We start from the raw sequence: 10,231 nt of genomic DNA, 5'->3' as shown, positions 1-10,231 counted from the left end.
AGGAGGCCCAGCGAAACTTAATTTCTTTTTTTGCCAGGGGAGCGATCCTCAAGTCTCTGGGCGGTTCCTTATTTCTGGCCTAGCTCTGAGACCAGCTCAGCAGGGGAGAGGGGAAACTTACATATGTACACTCGATAGACTGTGACTGACTCTGGGAGAGATGGTGTTTTTCCATTTCTGACTTGTAACTGTGGAGTAAGATTTACAAAAACGTTTTTGGTGATGATAAGGTTTAGGTTACTTAGCACTTTGTGTGTAGCACATTATTTCTTGGATGTTTTCCTCAGAGCAGTAATTTGGAATCCTGGGGTCCTTGTGTTCTTCACTGTTGCTCTCTCACACTTCCCAACCCACCTTCACACTCACCTTCCTTCTTATCACACATCTTCCTTCTTCCACCCTATCACACATCTACCTGCCTACCTAAATCTCCCACCAGAACCTACCCATCCCACACACCCTTCCAACCTGTGTACTCCCAGCTTCCCAGCTATGCAGTCTCTTGATCCTCAACCAGTTTGCCTTTTTCAGGATTTCTGAGTGTGGGGAATGTGTTGAGTGATGGTTGTGTGTCTCTGAGGAGGAACCCTTATAAAAGAATATATTAGAGACTACGTAAATAGACAAATACTGCGGGAGAGTTGATTCCTCAGATTCCCAGGTTGGGCCATAAGGGCTACCTTTAACCCCATCCTTTTGCCTCCCAGTACTCTAATCAGTTATCTGGTCATGTTCCAATAGAAGGGAAATGCTGAAGAGAGAGAATCTCTTCCCTACTTCCCACTCTACGCCTAACCCTCACATCCTCCCAACCCTCTCCACTCATCATGCCCTGAGGGGGAACCAGTCTACTGTTTTTATATATTCCTGCCCAATCAATTAAGTTAATATACTAGTATATAATGTGAATTATATTTTTCTGATTGTTCCTTACAACTAGATTTATGTGGTTGAAATATGGGTCTAGGGGCCCAGACGTTCAGAGAGTTCATCCCAAATCTGATATTGCCTTATCTCTATGGCTTTAGGACATTCTTCTGACCTTTCTTTCATAGTTGATGCAGTTGTATAAAAGGCATAATATTGTGTACTAGGTATTGTGAGCTTTCTCTTGGCCTTTGGAAGATGGAAGGGTTCTATACAACCTCAGCATTACACTTTTCAAAGAAAGTGCTTCATTTACCTTTTTATTGGTATAATAGATTGACTGGGTATAAGTAGGAACCCTAGTTTCTGGAAACCTTAACTTGCCATTATTAGTCCCCCTGGAGCCAAATCTATCACCATACTTCGGCCCTAAGTCTGTTTTTCCCCCCTAATGCACAAACAACTGAATAAAACATACATAAAACTAGATATACAGAGTAATGGTGATTATTTTAAGTAGAGGCTTAAATCATATCTAATGTACTGCAACCTAACAATCTGAGTCAGGCTGATCTGAAAACATAACCTCACCCAATTTTTTTTTTTGCCTTTATGGGGGCAGTTAGTTAATTTCTGAAAAGTTGCATAAATAATTTTAGGTATGGCTATATAAGCATGATTATGATCTAGTAGAGTTGAGTCAATAATATTTATTAAGTGCCTACAATGTGAAGAGACCTCTGCTGACTGGGCCGAGGCCCCAGCCTTGGCCTAGTATTTTGGCCTCCTGCTTGTTTGAGGCCTACCTCTTTACTTGCAGCTCCAGGATCAGGACAGGGAGGGGCTGTGAGGGGTAGGGTAGAGGTTAGGGACATGAAGGGGCAATTGTTTCTCTGGTTTACTTTCCTGACTACTAGACTTCTCATCTTGCATGTTGTGCCTTGCATGGCCACCCCCTGGGAAGTACTGCCACAAATCAGAGTGACTTGATTGCTATACAAACGTATCATCTGAACAGTGCAAACTGATTTAGATGAAGTTGGTTTAGTTAATCCCTTCTCTTTAAGTGCAGGACAACCTGCTCCAACTTGCAGATTCTAAAGCAGTGCCAGTGGAGTCTCATAATTGCATCTAAAAATTGCTCTGGGTAGTCAGCCTATCCAATCCCTCCTCTCTCCTCCCATAAAATCTGCTGACACCATGACAGTTGAGAAGGAAACTGCTGGAGGAGTATGTCTTTACCATTCACCAAACCTCATTGGCTTGGTGAAGAGGTGAGAATGTCTTTTTTTACTATATTCCTTGGCACTTAGGTTCTCTCTTTTCCAACTGGGACACAGCTCCTTAAAAAGCAGGTAAAGACAGGGCTGAGTCACAGAATGTGTCTCAAATGGCTTTTCTAAGAGGTACCTGCTTGGCCTCAGGTGTGTCTGTCACTCAGTCTTTATGGATTTTGGTAACTCCCTAGCTATTAGGCAATGGGATTTGGGTGCTAGTGGAGGCCAGTGGTGCTGCATTTCCATTTAGCACTAAGATTTTTGTCTTCTCTGCAAAGGAGAATATGAGGCAGTGTGTTTGCAAAATAACTCCTTACTTAAGCTGAATATCTTGACTTAGAGCCTTGCATCATCAAAATATGACATGTAACATATTGATAACTGGACATACGATATATCAGGAAAGCTCACAGTTTTTCACTTTTTGATGATTAAAAGTTTGGGACCGAGGCGTTATTGCACTAAGATCTGTATTTCCAGTCTCTCAAAAAGCATTGAATTAATCACTGAGCAAGGTGGAGAAAAGACTAGAAAAGTGTTTCTCAGCCATTGTATTGAATAATGCTAACAAGTTTCCCTATTAGCTATGAGGCCTTGGGCAAATTCCTTAACTTCTCTGAGCCTCAGATTCCTCACCTATAAATAATAATAGTATCTACCTTTTTTTCAGCTTGTTGAATTTCTTTATTTTTTTCTTTTTATTGAACTTATTGGAGTGACACTAGTTAACAAAATTATACAGGTTTCAGGCACACAATTCTACAACACATCATCTGTACACTGTATGGTATTTTCTTCACCCTAAATCAAGTCTCCATCCATCACCATTTATCCCACCTATACTCTCCTCTACCTCTTCTCACCCTCTACTCCCTGAGACTAGACATTTATATCCAGTTATCCCCCTGTGCAGGTTGCTAGTCCGCTTTTTATTTTTTCTCTTTCCCAAGATTCAGTATATATTTCTTTCTTCATTTTTCTTGAAGTAGAAGTCTGTTGAATGTCTTCTGTGAGCACTGGAGGTCTGTGGCTATTTCTACTGTTTGTCGTTTTTCATCTTCCCATTCTCCATGGCCATAGGCAGACATCATCTTTTCAAAAGTCAATCTCCCAGCTTCTTCATTTTCCTTAGAAATCCTATAAGCTTCTAAAACTACCATATGTTTAAAATATGGAAGGTGGAGGGATTTTGAATAATGTACCAACATCCCACCACTCCCTTCTCCATGTGGGGTTTACCTGAATGCACACTAGGGTGTTGGTTCAACCTAAATGGGTTAGTGAAATAACCTTAGTAAGGCTTGTCCTACTTGGGTTCCTTTCTCTCTGCAGAGCTCTGACTACCTGATCTTGGGCTTTGTCTCAGCCTCTTTCCTGCAGGTCAGACTCCTATAGTTGATGAACAGAACAGTGTCCCCAGTCTCTGGATCTTCCTCTTACAGAGACCAAATGATCAGATAACAAACTCATTATACAATGTAAAATCCTCCTGTAACAGAAAATACCATTATTTACAATTTGCTGGGTTAATGTGTGGGCATGGAAGATAATGCTAATGCAGGACAATGAAATATCTGAATGTATACAGTCCAGAGATAGAAAAATGGTTTATGGTCCAGAATCCTCGATTCTTTTGTCTATAGCCCTTTGTTCAGTGTTGCTAGGATTCATGTGGTTCCTAGGGGAGTAGAAGTTTCATTTCAAATAGGCTTTTGTTCTCTGTCCCTTGTTTCTGTACTGAACTTGGGGTCCTCTCAGCCTAACATTCAATAACATGCCCTATATACATATATTGCCAATTTTATTCTGTGGAAATAGAGGTGCCTGTCCATTCAGGTGTGCCACTGCACATTTAAACATTTAAGATATTTCAATGGATAACAGAGATTGGGAAAACAGCCCTAGAATAGATGGTAAGCTGTACTAGTAGCAGTAGTTAAATTAAATTTATTCTCCATTTGTTCTTGAACCTTGCAATTGCCAATGCGATCTGCATTAAGATAAAGGTATTATGAATTGTACTTAGGATTCCTGAATTATGTGTTACCTTGGCAAATCCGTTTCTTGGTTACTCAGATTATATCTTTTGCAGTTGTAGCAGATTTAGGACTTTTAGTTCTGCTATTGTGATATTCATTTTAATGTCTTTGATGACTATATTATATAAAATAACCAATGATTGGATTTATGAGCTAATTATTGTAAAGAAAATATCATTGAATCCACATACTATAAAATATTAAGTAGGCTTTAATAACCTATTAGACGGGAAGTGACTCTGGCACTCTCTGTCAGTTGGTAATCAACTTCCAGTCCTGAGCTCTCTCTGAGCATGATAAAAGCTTAAGAGAAAAGAAGAGAGACAGTTCCTGCCTTAGGGAACTCAAGTCTCACAGGAGAGACATATGAGTATAATGAATATCACAATCAGATGCATAGTCCTCCAGAAAACTTGTGGTGGAGTGTAATGTCCTCTACATGTCAACTATGTGTTTGGGATGAATTTTCAAAAGAGACTTGGCTTGGGGTGGTGAACACCTAATACAATATACAGATTATATATTATAGAATTGTGCATCTGAAACCTATATAATTATATTAACCAATGTCACCCCAGTTCTATATAATAAAAGCCTAATATGCAAATTGACCAAATGGCAGAATGACCGGTGGCTATGAGACGCATTGACCACTAGGGGGCAGACGCTCAACACAGGAGATGTCCCCAGCACGCAGTCTCCAGGCCAGCCAAGGCCGGTGCAGGCAGGCCCCCTCCTCCCCCTGCCCCGATCACCCTGCAGAGGGAGGCAACTGGTGGTGATGGCAGGGGGCAGGGTCAGTGAGCAGGTGGCACCAGACTGGTCAAGGCAGGTGCCAGTGGGGGCCCTCTGATCACCCCACTGATTGCCCCATAGATTGGTCCTGATCGCTGGCCAGGTCTAGAGACCCTACCCGTGCACAAATTTCATGCACCAGGCCTGTAGTAAATTCAATAAAAAAAGAAAGTAAAATAAAATAAATGGTAGGACATTTCATTTATATTTATTCTAAATGGTAATGAAATTTGTTTTTCCAAATAATAAAAATTACTGTTTTCCTTAATAATGCATTTCATATCTGTCATCTGTGAATGTATGATGAGACTATATTTTTTAAGCAAATTAATTGTTTTATTCTCATCTGATCCTCACAAGAGCTTGTGAAATGGGTAGGGCAGGTAGTTGTAATTTGGCAGGTGAGGAGGCTATGACCCAAAGAGTTTAAATGTCTTACCTAGAATCACTCAGCTAATTCAGCTCAGAGTCAGTACTACAACCAGGCTTTATTATGAGAATCAAATGAGATAATCGCTTTGGAACTATTTGAAAAGTATTAAATGGTACACAGATGTAAGATGATTCTTACTGTTATTTATGCTTACTGATCATCTAGCCTCTTTTTGAGGGGTTTCTATTTTCAGTCTTTATCCTTTTAGGATAAAAATTCTATGTATTGGTTGCCTTTTATGTTCCCAAATGATCTTGTTTGAGTTTTGAGAGTTTTTTCCCCCTGTTAATAGTATTCTAGGATTTTGTCTTCTTTTTCAGTTCCAAAAGGTGTTCTCACTCATTTATACTCCTATGTAACTTCCCTCCCCTTTATTTGTCTTCTGGAACACCCATTATATCTTTCTTGAGGTACATACAGCAGACAAAGCCAGCCACTGCCCTTCATCACCTTGGCTTTAGCCAAAAAAAAAAAATAAAAAATGCATACTGTTTATTTCAGTTCCTTTCATGATGATGTCCATTGTTTGTCAGCCTTTCTAGTCACACTAATAAATAAGAGTTGTGTTTTGAGGGGCCAGTTTTCAATAATCCAAGGTGTTTTTTCTATGTGATACAGATAGCAAGATCTCTGTAACGAAAGGATGTCAGACCTGGAAAGCATCTTAAAGAGACCATCTGGTGATTCTAGCCCAACTTTAATAACATTTTACAGTTAAGGAACCATCAGACTAAGCCTGATGTTATTTGCTCATTCCTCAAGACAAGGAGACAGTTTCCAGCATTTTTTTCTTTTGTATTTTTGTTTGTTTTTCTTTATTGATTAAAGTATTACTTACCCCTCCTGGCTATCATCAACAAATCAACAAATGACAAGCTTTGGTGAGGATGCAGAGAAAAAGGAACACTCGTGCACTGCTGGTGGGAATGCAGACTGGTGCAGCCACTATGGAAGACACTGCAGCGTAGTATTCCATTGTGTAGATGTACTTAAGGAAGAGTTCATAGGACATTAATGTTAATATCCTAAAGAATCTTTATTTTATATCAATTTGTGTGTATATTTTTTGTTAATCCTCACCTGAGGATATTTTTTCCCATTGATTTTTAGAGAGAATGGAAGGGAAGGGGAGAGACACATAGATAGAAACATCAATGTGAGAGAGACACATTGACTGCTTGCCTCCCACTGTGACCAACCAGGCAACCAGATAAATGCCTTTGACCGAATTGAACCCGAGACCTTTCAGTCTGCAGGTCTACGCTGTAATCACTGAGAAAGACAGACAAGGGCTATATTAATTTATTTTTTAAACAAATCCTACAACTCAGCCCAGTCCTCATTCTACAGCCCAGAGGTCAGACTTGGTTTCATATTCATGGCTTTTCTCTGAAGAAGGGTAAACCATGGCTCCTCAGGGAGGTAGTGAAAGCCTAGCCATGCTCTGTAGATCACGAGTTCTCTTTCTGATCAAAGTTAACTACTAGTAAATGCTGGATTTGAAGGGTGATGCTGAAATCAGTCTTTTCATTTTGTAATGTAGAATGTATTATTTTTATCTCAATCACCTGCTTTTAAACTCCTCTTTTCTATTTCTACCTACTCACACAGCTTTATACCTTCTTATAGTTGATTCTCATCAACTTGGTTTTTTTTTCAGGGTGAAGATAAGCCATGGATAAACAATTTTATAATAGAGCAAGGGCAAATACATGAACATACTTATTTAATGAGCGGAATCGACTAAATTATATGGAGGGCAACAAATAAGTGTATGTGGAAATGGACATTTGTTTTTTATCATGGCAATTATTCTGCTCTCCCAGACATTTTATCAATGCATTTTTATGACAAACTATTGTGTTTTCTGGAAAATGCTTCATGATTACCTGTCATTGCATCGCATCTATCAGGTTCACATCCTGTCTTTATTCTTAGCAAACTCTAATTCTGCATAAGTTGGTGATTCACAAATTTTTAAAGTTGCAACACTCTGCTACTGTTTTATTTTTGTCATACCATACCCCCATACTTCCTAAAAGTATTTTGTGATATAGGAGTCAAATATTTTTAGGAGTTTTATATTTTTTAAATTAATACAATTGGGAACTGAGAATTTTATAACACCCTTTGATCATTAAAGATATCCCAGGATATTACAAAACCTAGACAGGGAATCACTTACCTAGAAAATCAATTGAAAGGAGAAAGCAATCCAAGAGAGTTTAGAAATGCTACATAATTACATAGTTGACAGTATATTATAGTGGTTAACTGTTCATACTCTGGGTCAGACTTGTGTTTGAAACTTTTAAAAATTGAGATATAATTCACTATCATAATATTCACTATTTTAATGTGTATAATTCATTGGTCTTTAGTATATTCACAAAGTTATGCAATTATCACCACTAATTTCTGAACATTTTCATCATCCTGAAAAGAAACCTCATACCAATTATCAGTAACTCTATCTTACCAACCCCCAAGCCTTTGTCAACCACTAATCTATTTTCTGTTCCTATGGATTTGCCTATTCTGGATATCTCATATGAATGGAATCATAGAATTTGAGGCCCTTTGTGACTAGATTCTTTCAGTTAGAATAATGTTCTCAAAATTCATCCATTTAGTAGCACATATCAATACTTCATTCCTTTTCCTTGCTGAATACTATTTTAACCCCCAAGCCTTTGTCAACCACTAATCTATTTTCTGTTCCTATGGATTTGCCTATTCTGGATATCTCATATGAATGGAATCATAGAATTTGAGGCCCTTTGTGACTAGATTCTTTCAGTTAGAATAATGTTCTCAAAATTCATCCATTTAGTAGCACATATCAATACTTCATTCCTTTTCCTTGCTGAATACTATTTTATTATATGATACTAGGGGCCCGGTGCACGAAATTCGTGCACTGGGTGGGGGTGAGGGGGAGTGTCCCTCAGCCCAGCCTACCCCCTCTCACATACTGGGATCCCTCAGGCATTGACCCCCATCAATCCAATCGCAGGAGATCGGCCCCTTGCCCAGGCCTGACACCTCTGGCCCAGGCGTCAGGCCTGGGCAGGGGACCACCAGACCCCTCCGATTGCTGGCTCTGCCCCTTGCCCAGGTCTGATGCCTCGGCCAGAGCCGGAGGAACTGAGGGTTTTGGAAAGCGGGGGCCAGGAAAGAGAATGAAGAAGGGGAAGGAGACGGTAATCATTACCATGGGTAATTAGTTAATTTGCATTAAAAATTAATTTTGAGATATAATTTATATAAAATTCAGTTTTAAATTGTAAATTCAGTGCCTTTTAGCACATTCACAAGCTTGTGCAACCATCACTATTATCGAACCCAAAACATATTCATCAGCCCAAAAAGAAACTCCCCTAACTCCTTGTTTCCTCCTCCCTCCAGGCCCTGGCAACCACTAATCTGCTTTCTACCTGGATAGATGTCTTTTCTGGAGATTTCATATATGTCAAGTAACACAATATATGACCTTTGTGTCTGGCTTCTTTCATTTAGCACATTGTCGAAGGCCATCTTGTTGTAGCATGAGTCAGCACTTCATTCCTTTTCATGACTATATAACATTCTATGGAATGGCTCTACCACATTTGTTTATCCATTCATCACTTGATGGATATTTGGGTTGTTTCCATCATTTGGATATTATAAATAACTAGAGGCCCGATGCACGAAATTCATACAAGGGGCTCAGCCCTTGCAGCCCCAGCTTCATCCGGAAGGACATCTGGAAGGTCGTTCAGCTGTCTGGTCTAATTAGCATATTATGCTTTTATTATTATAGATGCTGCAATGAACATTGTGTACCAGTTTTTGAGTATGTCTTCAATTTTTCTGGATCATATAGTAACTTTACATTTAACCTGTTGAGGAACTGCCAAACTATTTGTCAAAGCAGCTGGATCATTTTACATTCTCATCAACAATGTATGAAGGTTCCATTTTCCCCACATCCTGGTTGACATTTGCTATATTTTAAAACTTATAGCTATCCTAGTGGATGTGAAGTAGTATAATAGCCATCTTAGTGAGTATGAAGTGGAATCTCAATGTGGTTTTGATTTGTATTTCCCTAATGGCTAATGATGTTTAGTATCTTTTCATATCCCTATTGATCATTTTTATATCTTGTTTTAAGGAATGTCTATTCAAATTCTTGTCCATTTTAATTTTTTTTGTCTTTTTATTGTTGAGTTGTAAGAGTTATGTATATTTCTAGATACTAGACCCACATTACATATATGAGCTTCAAATGCTTTTTTCTCATTATGTGAGTTGTCTTTTAACTTTCTTGATGGTATCATTTGTAGCACACAAATCTTTAATTTTGAAGTCTGATTTATCTTTTTTTCCTTTAGTTGTTTGTGCAGTTGGTGTCATCTAAGAAACCCTTGCCTAACCTAAGTTCATGAAGATTTATATCTATGTTTCCTTCCAATAGTTTTCTAGTTTCTGCAATTATATTTAGATTTTTTATCTATTTTGAATTAACTTTTATGTATGGTGTGAGGTAGGGCTCCAACTTTATTCTTTTGCATGTGGATATCTATTTGTGCCAGCATCATTTTTAAAAAAAGATTATTATTTTCCCCATTGAATGGTTTTAGAACTCTTGTCAAAAGTCAAATTGACCATAAATATTTGAGTTTCTTTCTTTTTTTTAAATTAAATCTTTATTGTTCAGATTATTACAGTTGTTTCTCTTTTTTCCCCCCATAGCTCCCCTCCACCCGGTTCCCACCCCCTCCTCCGCCCTCACCACCACCCCCACTGCCCTCCACCACCTGAGCCTCACTTTT

At 38.7% G+C, this 10,231-nt stretch overlaps 1 protein-coding gene across 2 annotated transcripts in view; it reads left to right on the top strand.

The window, feature by feature from the left end:
* MID2 (midline 2) overlaps nucleotides 1–10,231 on the top strand; it is a 114,049-nt gene that overhangs the window by 924 nt on the left and 102,894 nt on the right. The window lies entirely within an intron of this gene.

The sequence above is a fragment of the Myotis davidii genome, unplaced genomic scaffold (genome assembly GCF_000327345.1).
Source record: "Myotis davidii unplaced genomic scaffold, ASM32734v1 scaffold940, whole genome shotgun sequence".
Lineage (NCBI taxonomy): Eukaryota > Metazoa > Chordata > Mammalia > Chiroptera > Vespertilionidae > Myotis > Myotis davidii.
The sequence above is the reverse complement of the archived record's forward strand: the minus strand, read 5'-3'. Positions and strand labels throughout refer to the sequence as shown.